Here is an 11,770-nt window from a genome sequence, read left to right as displayed (position 1 = left end):
ACCTAGGTAGGTCCCCTGTTTGAACTCAGGTCTTGCAGGGATCTAGTGTCTGTGTGGTAGAAGCTTTTTCCACAGAATCACAGAGTATCATAGTCAAGAGAACCATGGGTTGGACCCCTCATTCTATTCTCCTGGAAGCTGCTTCAAAAGGGAACCAAGGGAACAATCAGTGCCTGCCACTTCCAGGCTGCCCTCTCCTGTTGGATGCTACCCAACACCCCTCACATGACCTCTCATATATGTGGGCTCATTCTGGCTGGGATTTTAAGTGATCATTTTATCAACGAAGAAACTGAAAGATGGCCTTGAGAGCTCGGGATCTCTGATAGCTATGGTGTTCCTCCACAGCAGGGGAACAGCAAGGCCATGAACCCTCCTGCCCTTTAGCCTGACTAAAATACTAACATGACAAGCCCAGCCTATCTGTTGTCTTTCTGAGAAGTTCTGGCAACTTCTCATGAACCTGACCTCATCGAGGCTCCAGGACTGGGTCCATGTCTCTTTGAGCGTCTCTCCCTGATGAGACTCTTGTTGGGTACTCCCAGGGCCCAGCTTATAGCTTCTCACTAAAAGCAACCCAGATGGTTTTCTGCTTGTCTCTGGTCTCCCTGAGGAAGCTTTGAACTCTTCTTTAGTGGAATGCTCTGTCTGTGAGACTGCCCCCCTGTGCTAGGCCTCCCCACTGCCTGAGCCTCTGTACCCTCCATCCTTTCAGAGGCCGAGGGATGCCTTAAATGTGGCAGAGTGGGATCTAGTCCTCTGCATACAGTCTATGTAATGAGTTGACTCACTGCCTTAAGCTTCCTATGTTGATGTTCTAATCCCCAGCACCTTAGTCACCCAGGAGCATCCTGCAGGTTACAATGAGCTCTTACTTGAAAGTGGTCCTTACAGGGTTGCTGAGATATAACTTAAGTCTAGACAAGGTCATCCTGGAGTTGGACGGACTGCTACCGAACGTGATTGCTGTCCCTACAGAAAGGAGACATTCTGGGACAGCAGACAGCATAGTACCATACACAGATGCAACAGAGTAGGCTGAGGCTTTCGCAAGGGCAAGGCTTGCCAGAAAACTCCCGAAGCCAGGGGAGACACCCTAGGCCTACTTTTCCATTTAGCTCTCATCTCAGAAGAACCAAAGCATCTGGGGTTGGTCATGCAGGCCTTTAATCCGAGCACCCAGGATTCAGAGGCAGGGGTATCTGTGAGTTCAAGGACAGCCTGGTCTACAGAAGAACTTAAGCTGTGGACACATTGATCTGAGCTTTCAATTTCCAGACATGCATTCATTTAAGCTGTTCACCTTCCTGGTTTGGGGTACACCGTTTCAGCACCCCAGCACACTTGCATGCAAAGAAAGTTATAGAGAGAAGGAGAGAGAGAGAGAGAGAGAGAGAGAGAGAGAGAGAGAGAGAGAGAATGAATCCGTGGTTCATCTGTGAAATAACAAATGGAATTTTCTACAGAAGTGAAAAATGAAAACTGAGAGAAGACAGTCCACCCATTGGAAAGATGGGATTTTTAAATTAAGGACAGTTAGAGTGATTTTAAAAACAAATTAAAGCCAGAGTTGACTAACCACCAGAAAAAGCACGGGCCATGGAGAGCAGGGGCACATAGCATTGATGTAAATCTGTATCATGCATGGGAGATGCAGGAGAAGGCAGAGCAACAGCCACCTCAGTAAGATAGATGAGCTTCCCAAACACAGAACACCAGTGCTCTCCTGTTCTCCAAGAAAGCCTCAGCTTGGGCTGAAGTCCTCCTGTGACCAGACCCCATGTAGACAACGTTTGGACCATAAGTGCACACTCCTGTTCATTTCCTTTCGCTCGGGTGACCTGCTACAGGTACAACAACTGAAGGCCTTCACAGCAGCCTGATTGGGCTTGTCCTAAGCAAGGTCAGGAAACACAAGGATCTATGGTCTCCATGACAGGGCCCCGAGGGACCCAAATAATGACTTCCAGAACGAGCTCATAAGGATGTCCAGTCTACCCTCTGAACTTGGATCTCTGAGACGGGCTTCAGAACACCAGTCTGGTGTCTGCTGTGCTATAGATGTGGTTTGGTTTCTTGTGTTGGAACCCAGTCTCCAGTGTGGCACTGCTGCTGTACTGGGGGCTTTAAGAAGTAGGACCCACTGTAGCGAGCACATTCCAGTGGATGGCCTCACACCCAGGAGTATACGGGCAACACAAATTGGATTCAGTGGGTGGTTTTTAAAAGATGCCTTGAAGTTGGGAGCAGGTAAGGAGGTAGGTTTAGATCAGGGAGGAATAGAGAGGTGAATATGATCAAAATACATTGCATGAAGTTCTCAAGGAACTAATAAAATACTATATATTTAAAAAATAAGGGCCGGGTGTGGTGGCGCACGCCTTTAATCCCAGCACTCAGGAGGCAAAAGCAGGCGGATTTCTGAGTTCGAGGCCAGCCTAGTCTACAAAGTGAGTTCCAGGACAGTCAGGGCTACAGAGAAACCCTGTCTCGAAAAAACAAAGCGGGGGAAAAAAAATAAGTGAGGCATATATGAGGCAGAAAGGTCCTTGCAGGCAGGCGTTGCCCTCTGGAGGGACTAATTCTGGTCTTATGGAATGATTTATTTACTACTCGAAGGAGTCATCATAAAAAGAATAAGTCTGACTCCTTCTCTTAAGAGCTCCTATTACTTTGATAAAATATTGCGACTAAAAGCAACTTGGGGAGAAAGGGGTTTAGTTCGTCTTAACAACCCTGAGGTCACACCCCATCACTGAGGCAAGTCAGGGCAGAAACCTGGAGGCAGGAACTGAAGTAGAGGCCACGGACGAGTGCTGCTTACTGGATTGCTCCTGAAGGCTTGCTCATCCTGTTTTCTTTAAACCACTCAGGACCACCTGCCTACAGATGGCACTGCCAACAGTGGGCTGGGTCCTGACACATCAATCATCAACCAAGAAAATGCCCCACAGGTTTGCCTACAGGCCAATCTGATGGAGGTATTTTCTTCAGTTGAGGTTTCTCTTCCAGGGAGATTCTAACTCTGTCGAGTTGATAAAAGAAATAGCCAGGATCCCCTCCCCCTGCTTTCTGGGTCATGGTCTTGCCATGCGATTTCTACTTCTGGTGCACTGTCTCACCACGTTGTCATGGCCATGTGCTGATAACACCCAAGAGAGCTCTCCCTGCAGGGGAACAGATAGGGCTGCCTGACTTTGGATTGTCTCCTCTGAAACTGTGAGCGCAATAATGCTTTTTACTTTCAAAAGTACCCAGTCTTGGGTCTTTTGTCTTAGCAATTAAAAGTGAGCATAAGACAGTCCTCAAAGGTCCTAGATTGTACCAAGAGCCACAGGCTGTGGACTACGGGACTTCTCAAAAGACTTCTTATACAGCTACACAAGGGGTATCTCCAGAAATCGGGTGCAATGGAATCCCACAATTCTTTTGTCAATCTCGTAAACCAAATTTTGGAAAAGCACTGTCTTCGAGTCACTTCTAGGTCATACTGGGGGCCGTCACATAAGAAGATACGTCACAGGGACAGAGCCCATGAGGACACAACTTGAGAGTACTCAGAAACCTGGGATCTTCCCATGCTTGCTGTTGTTTTCCTTTTTTTCTGGTTGACTCACTTTCTAGACGCTTTGCAGGAAGACTTAGGAGAAGAATCACACACCGATGGGCTCTAGAGAATCTATGAGCCAGAACTTGAGAACAGGAGAGAGGCATTCACAGGAAAAGGAGCTTGGGCAGAAGTTGCCGGGGAAACGAGCCAGATGAGAGCGATAGGTGGCAACTCTGGGGCCTGCTGAGAGAGATTTGGGGCCTGGCAACAGGCCACCCACATGATGTCACTTGAAGAGCAGACATCTTCAAACTTCCTGAGGAGGCCTCCTCTTATTGTATCCAAAAAAGTTATACTACATATCCACCTGAGTCACTGCTAGAGTTCAAAATCCCTATTTCACAGGGGCTTAAAAGCCCTTTTGAATGCCAAGCACCTTGTGAATATTACAGAGGGATGAGGTATTAACTTTAAATAGGCCAAGAATGACAGAGAATAAAGAAGCTGTCAGCTGCAAGCCTCACTCATCTGGCTAGCTCACAGGATGATTTCTGCAAAGAAGAATTCTCCTCTGAGTATGGGACCTGAGGTGGGGAGGGGGTAGAGTGTGTGTGTGTGTGTGTGTGTGTTTGGGGGAATGAACTTGGTGTGCTGACAGATCCTACTACAGGGTCAGTTTTAAAACAGGGCTTTCAAGAGATTGTGGTTATAACTGTTAATGCAAGACCCATGCTTCCTAGCAGAAGAGGTGTTGGGGTGGAGCAACCCCCACCTGGTTGGAGAGTCAGTTTTGATGTTAATTGCCACGGTGACCATTATTAAATTCTTAAGGCCTCTGTTTACTGAGCTGTCATCAACAGCAGAAACGGATCGAATAGGTGGCTTTCAAACTGTGCCCAGAGATCTCTGAGAAGTTGTCTCCAGATATGTGGAGAGGACCGAAGGGTGAGAGGGCTCACCCTGACCTTGCTCCATATGCTTGCTTTGGGTCACAGAAGAGCTCCTTGTAATAAGAGACCAAACGCAAAGCTGAGATTCACTGGACTGAGTCAGAGTGCCAGGACTCACCCTGTGGGGTGTTGTAAGAGTGAGTACTGTCAGGCAGATAAGGGTGCAGTCTGGGGATGGGGCACAGCCCACTCAGGCTCGCAGTGCCAGGTGCTGTAATGTAACAGATGCTGCTGCTGGAGTCCCATCTCTACTTTCTCCTCACACTATCATCAGACCATAGAGTCCCTCCCAGGAGGCCTGTGTTTACTTGCCTCTGTGCCCTCACAGCTAAGCCCTATGCCTGGTGCAGAAGCACCATCAAGGTGAAGAGAGGGCACATCTGAGCTCTGATCTAGCATCCTTAAAAACTCAGGCAAATGCCCGGTCTTCTTCAAGCCTCTGCTTATCCATCTTTACATGGGAAGCCTGGCCTGGGGTTAGATGAGTGTGGAATCCCGGAGGGGAGGGATGGCAGGCTGCGATTCAGTTCCAGCCGAGCTCCCACCATGGCTCTCCTGAAGTAAAGCGGCTCTGCAGCTCTACCTGCCTTAGAACCTGGGTCCCGACTGACTCAAGTGTCCGTGTGAAGAAGAAAAGAGGAGCTGCAGCAACTTGAAGATACCCTCGCCTGCTCTAGCCTTTACCATCTGGCGTGTATGTTAGGCTCAGAGCAGATCTAGCCAGCCACCCTGGTTCTGTACAGCCAAACCTCAAGCAGCCTTTGCTAAACGTAAAACAATAGGGTTTACAAGCTGTGTCGGGGAACAAAGCTCTGCAGGTTGCATAGTAGAAATCAGTGGGTTAAGGCTAATGCTATCCACCAGGAAAGCTGCAGAAAGAAGGAGTTACGGCGGCTCCAAGGACAGTAATGCTTCTTTGCCCCTATCATGATGGAGGGGCTGGCCATTCTGGCGATGGCTCCTCCAGTATCTGCTCTGTGGGGACATTTGGGGAGGAGGCACTAGGTGGCACCACCTTGGTTTGTAACAGCATCTCCCCAAGTTCCAGAAACGCTGCGCCAGGGAACGTCAAAGATAAATTGACATGCAGGTCTTTCTTTTGGGAGACACATCACCGGAAGGAGTCTATGCCATGGCTCTTCAAGACAAAATCCTGCATTCCAGACTCCGTGCTCTGTCTTCTCCTCCTGAATATCTCTCCTTCCTCCCTCGCTCCCCTAGCTTCAGGGACACAAGAGTATCTGAAGGGTCCCTTGCACCTTCCAAGAGAGCTGTCTCCCCAGTGCCCTTCTTCAGGGAGAACCTGAGGCAGCCATATTTATATTATCTGATCCATCTCCACTCCCAACTGAAAGCCTAGAGTAGGGAACTGGGTAGTCAATGACCTGTGACATGGAATAGGATGAAGGAGAAGAGATGAGGTAGGGCTGGGAGCTCCTGGTGGTGTTTGTCAGCCTCCAGGGGCTGGACACCAGGGGGCTAGTCCAACCACTTATTCCTGGCTCCTCCAGCTCTGTCAACCCCCATACCTGACACTCATCTCTTTACATTATGGTAAAAACACACATGACATGCAATCTTCACTGTTTTGGAGGATGTCACCTAGGGCTCCATGCTTGCTGGGTACACCCTCCCTGCCTTCCCCACACCCCAGGCCTTCTCCATCTTGAGGTGTCCAGTTCTAAGCCACTCAGGACAATCCAGTGCTTTCTTATGCAGCCGTCACCACCAACCACCTCTGGAATGCTCTCATCCGCCACAGCCGAAACTTGGCAACATAATACTAGTCCTCTCTTTCCTCTGCCCAACTCCTGCCAGTTTGTGACTGTTCTCGGGGCCCTGCCTGGCCTGAGATTTTTGACTACACTTTGTAGCTCACATGGGTGGAACCGGACACTATTGTCTCTGTGTAACTGGAATCCTGTGTCTTCAACCATTCATGTATCTGTCCTCCTTTCTCTTCTCAGGGCCTTTACCCTTTAATAACTCTGTCATCCCAAGAGCTTGGCCCATCCCTCTGCCTCAGCTCTCCTCCCTCAGGCTACATCCAGACACCTACGAAAACCATTCTCCTGCAGCCAGTAAGCCTCTAATTATCCCTAATAGCTCCGCATTGAGACAGAACAAAACCCACATCTAGGGATTGATGTCATCAAGACATGGTGTCCCTGATACCTTCCAAGTGCACAACTTGGGGAGGGTGGTTATGTAATTCTCCACCCTTCCCCCCAATACTAACAGAAGACATTGCATCCCAGGTGGGGCCAGAGAGAAGCGTGACCGCATCTGACATCTCTTCTCAGTGCTCAGCCCCAGCCCGGCTCAGAGGACGAGCACAGCAGCTGCCGGTGGGTTGTCATCAAGGGACACACAGTGCACAATTGAGTCCCACCTCAGGCCAGCAGCCAGCCAGGGAAGGAAGTCAACCAACACTCAGCTGAGTGTGGAGGGGAAAGACGAGGTCATGAATGCTTGGGGACAAGTTCAAGGTCATAAAGTGAGAGGAGGCTTCTAACAACAGCTGCTCCCCCACTCCCCAGAGACCTCTGTGGCATCTAAGAAACAACCACCCTTAGGCATGAGTTTCCTGTTCCTAGGAGTGTCACTTGTGACCTATCCGGAGAGAAAAGGGGAAGAAGCAGGAAGCAGGTGAAGTTCTCAGAGTGATCGAGGTACAAATCTCTGGCCTTCTTACGTTTGCAGGAGCTTCCCTCCCTTCTCCTCCACCCCACATAAAACAGCCCACTTCCACCCACCATTGCTGTTGCAAGAGTCTCCTAGGCAGGACTGCTGTGATTGACAGCTAATCCTGACAATCACCGTGACAGGATCTAGGACCACCTAGAGAAAGCTCTGGGTATGTCTGGGAGGGACTTTCTAGACTGGATGAACTGGATGGACGAGCCACCCTGAACGTAGGTCCTGAAGGAGATGGTGAGCTGGGCACCAGCATTCATCGCTCCCTGCTTCCTGACTGCAGATGCAATGTGACATCTATCTACCTCATGCTCCCCCATGGCTCCTCCACTACTATGATGAGGGACCATAATACCTTCAAACCTTAAGCCTGGAGAACCCCGCCTTTCCTTAAGTTGCTTTTGTCTTGTAATTTGCTAGAGCAGTGAGACAAGTATAACTGCTGTGGTGGTTTGAATAAAAATGCCCCCCCCCCATGGGCTCATCTACTTGAATGCTTAGTCAGCAGGGAGTGGAACTGTTGGAAAGGATTAGAAGGATTAAGAGGTGTGGCTTGGTTGGAGGAAATGTGTCATTGGGGGGTGGGCCTTGAGGTTTTATGGCTCTGGATGCAACTCTCAGCTTTTTACTCCCAGTGCCATTCTTGCCTTCATGCTCTCTGCCATGATGATAATGGACTTACTCTCTGAAAATGGAGGCAAGCCCCCAATTAAGTGTTTTCTTTTATAAAAGTTGTCATGGGTGTGGCTTCTCTTCACAGCAACAGAACAGCGTTCAAGACAACCACCTGCAGAATTTAATGGACTCATTGTGGGATAAAACCATAGGGCCCTTTGAAAGGCAGGAAAGAGGGCTGGAGAGATGGCTCAGCAGTTAGGACACGTATTTCTCTTGTATAGAACCTGAGCTCTTTGCCAAACGCTCCCATTGGGGGGGCTCACAGCCACCTGTAACTCCAGCTCCAGGGGATCCAATATCCTCTTCTGGCATGTGTGGGCACCTGCACACATGTGCACATACCCACCACACACACACACACACACACACACACACACACCAGAGAGATAGAGTGACAGAGAGAGAGAGACAGAGAATTAAAAATAAAATAAATCCTTTCTTAAAGGTAGGAAAAAAGTCTCAATAAAGGTATTCATGTCTTTCATTTTCTCTCTTGATCTGTCCTTGTTTCTCTGTGTTAGGCCATAACCAACACAGGTACTCTTGTTCTTCAACTCAGAGCATGCGTGAGAAGGCCGATGGCCTCTAAGTCCCCTCTCCTGTCACACATAGGACTGATACACTGTTCTGGTGGAGAAGGGAGGGAAGTCAGTCCCTCTGACCACTGTAACAATGTAATTCTCTACCCCATACCCTCATCTAAGCTCCTACTGTCTTAACCCACAGGCTTCCAATCAATGGGCCATTCCCTATGGGTATTTTACTTCTTGGCTAGACCAAGACGCTGGGGGCTAATGGTGGTGAAGTAGATTTTTTCCTTCAGCATTCCCAGCTGAATGCACTTGGCTGGGCAGAGGGTCCCGGTGGCATCTGGACAGGATGACAGAGACTGGGGATGTGTTGGGAGGACGGGACAGTTAGACTCCAAGAATCCCACCAGGAAGCATAAAGGAGGGAGGGGAATCCCTGAGAGCTGAGATCCCAGTTGAATGTAAAAATACAAGTTCAGTGGGTGGAAGAGACGCCCTTGCCAATGGTGTCTACCATGCAAGCCTGAGGACCTGGGTTTGACGTTCAAGATTTATGTAAAAAGCCAGGTAAGGTAGAGTCACTGGCAGTCCTAGGTTGTGAAGACAAATAGATCCCTGGGGATGTTGGCCAGCCAGCCTAATATAATGGGCAAATTCCATGTTCCAGTGAGAGACCCTGTCTCAAAATCAAGGTGGAGGGCTCCTGAGAACAACACCTGAAGTTGACCCCAGGCTTCCAATATGCTCATGTACACAAGTGCATGGACACGCACATGCACACACACACACACACACACACACACACACACACACACACATGCACACACAAGTTCAACGATAAACGGATTAAAAATCTTTGGATGGTGACTTCACAGCATTCGACCAAACACAAGGTCTTTACAGAGCGAGGTTCTGTGCACCAGCAAGTGTATAGCACCCTCACCCATCCCCTTTCCCAGGTCACATACCCTGAAGGTCCCAGGACAAGCTTGGCTTTTTCCCACTTGTGATGATGGCCCATTTCAACCCACCTGGTCTATAGGGGCTATTGTGCTGTGACAGAAAGGTGCACTGTACCAGGAGTCAAGGGCCTGGTTACAGGTCCCAACTTGAGTTGCAGGTGTTAAGTGTGCCCCTGAGCCAGCTGCTGCACTCCTCTGGATCCATAGTCCAACTCCCAGGGTAAGCAGTAACAGATCACTTATCACATGCAAAGACATTCTGGGCTTTGCGGGAGAGACAACTAAAAGCTAAGGTGAGACTCACATAGAGGTCCCTGGGCTGAGGACATGATGGCAGTTCTTTATCCACCACCCCTGAGGGGTGAATGATCGATTAAGCCACCAGACCTTAACAGATGAAGCCTGGTCTCAGGTCGTCCCTTAGAGAAGAGAAGATGGACTGGCCCTGCCCTGGCCCAGGAGAGCTGGCAGCCTCAGGTGTACAGCATTGAGCACCTGAGACCAGCAGGTCCTGTGCAGAGTGAGAACATGGCACATACTGTTCCTTGATGGGGACATTAGATCATGATGATGCAGCTCAGGTGGCTCCTTTATTTCTCCTCCCCCCACCTCTTGAAAGGCTCAACAGCCAACTCTGCCTGCCCTGGATAATGATGGCTGAACAACCAGGAGGAGGGTGAGGGGCTCTCCAGTGACCCCGCACCCAACAAAAGTCAGCAGTGTGGGGAGCTAAACCCCAAGCCAGGATGTAGGGAGGGCGGTGACATCTCAGCTGTGTGATGGAGAAGTCTGAGCCACTATTGTTTCAATGGAAATATTATTTTTTCTTTTTCAACAAGGCACGGGCTACATGCAATGCAGTAACAAGTCTTAAGTGTAGAACTCGCTGAATGTCCCCAAACACCAAGCTGGCCCCTGAAGGTTTATTCCTCAACCCTTCCCAGTCTCCCTAAAACCTAGCAATATTCTTCTGACCTTCAAAACTACCAACTAGCCATGGCTGTATTCTGAATGTCACATACATTGAAATATGCAGTGGAAAGGTTCTTGAGTTTGGTTTCTTTTGTGTGTGTGCATGTCTACCTGGTGTGCAGGTATGCACGGCGTGCATGTGTGGGGCCCAGAGTACAGCCTCAGGTGTCATTCCATGGGCACCATGCACTGGTGCAGTGAGACAGGGTCTCCACTGCTCTGGAACTTGCCAAGTTAGCTAGGCCAGCTGGCCAGTGAGCCCCAGGCATTTGATTGCCTGCACCTCCTCCCTCCGAGAGCACAAGAATGCTCCACCACACTTGGGCTCTGGCGATCAGACTCCATCCTCGTGTTTGCAATCGAGCGCTTTATCAACTGAGTCATCTCCTCAGTCCCAGAACTGGTTTCTTTCAAACGGAGTGTCCTGTCTATGAGCTCATTAGTGCTGTGGCCTGTAGTAACAGTTTGTTCTTTTCCGTGTTGTGTGGTATTCCGCTACACAAAGCGCACCGTGATAGATGGATTTACTCTTAAAGAACGCCTCAATTGTTTCCATTACTTGGGAATATGTCTTCTGGGGGAAAGAACCACTTACTTTTGGGGCAGCTAGGTATGGAGTCAAGTTTCAACAGACGCAGCCAAGCTGCAATGGGTGCAGTTTTCTGAAGTGATTATACATTTCTCCATCCCCACCAGCAATGCATCAGTCTTCACTTTGCTTCAGATCTTTGCGAACAGCTCATTGTTGGTACTTATCCATTTAGCCATTCAGGAGGGGTGGCAGTAGCGAAAAGCCCACCGTGGGGCTGTAGAGGTGGCACACTGTGACTCTAAGAAACTTGAGTTTGGAACCCAGCATCAATGTTTGATGGCTCATGACCTATAACTTCAGTTCCAAGGGATCCACCCTGCTCTCTGGCATACACAAACACACATAAACACACACACACACACACACACACACACACACACACACACATACACATACACACACACTAAAATACATATTTATTTAAAAGCCCATTGGCCATGCAGGTAACCTCCCTTCTATATTAAGTCTTCTCTCGTGTGTCACTGAGTCCAGAAAAGATGGGTTGGTGTCATGTGTGTAGAACAGCCAACGGACCAGGAGGAGCAAGGTCATGGGACAGCCTCAGATGCCATTCTTTAGGCACAGTCGGCACTTTGCCAGCTGGCAAAGAGAAAACAGCATGGCCTGAAAGCTTCCCAGAGTGAAGAGGCTGAGGTTTTACTGAGCTCACCAAGGCATGGATCTCTGACCAACACAAGCAACACCTCAAGACTATATGATGCCGGAGAAGTCACTGGGCCGACCCATGAAGTTCGGAGCACCTGTTACTGGAGGCATGTGAGCGGAGGTGACAGCTCTAGAAGAGGCCTTCCAGAGGGGGCTGACATCACAGTTCCTGG

General features: G+C 49.3%; 1 protein-coding gene across 3 annotated transcripts in view; it reads right to left on the bottom strand.

Moving 5' to 3' along the window:
• The window catches only part of Tmod1 (tropomodulin 1), a 77,093-nt gene that overhangs the window by 55,897 nt on the left and 9,426 nt on the right, over positions 1–11,770 (bottom strand). The window lies entirely within an intron of this gene.

This window comes from Mus musculus, chromosome 4, assembly GCF_000001635.26.
Source record: "Mus musculus strain C57BL/6J chromosome 4, GRCm38.p6 C57BL/6J".
Taxonomy (NCBI): domain Eukaryota; kingdom Metazoa; phylum Chordata; class Mammalia; order Rodentia; family Muridae; genus Mus; species Mus musculus.
Note: the sequence above shows the minus strand (reverse complement) of the source record. Positions and strands in the feature narration are given on the sequence as shown.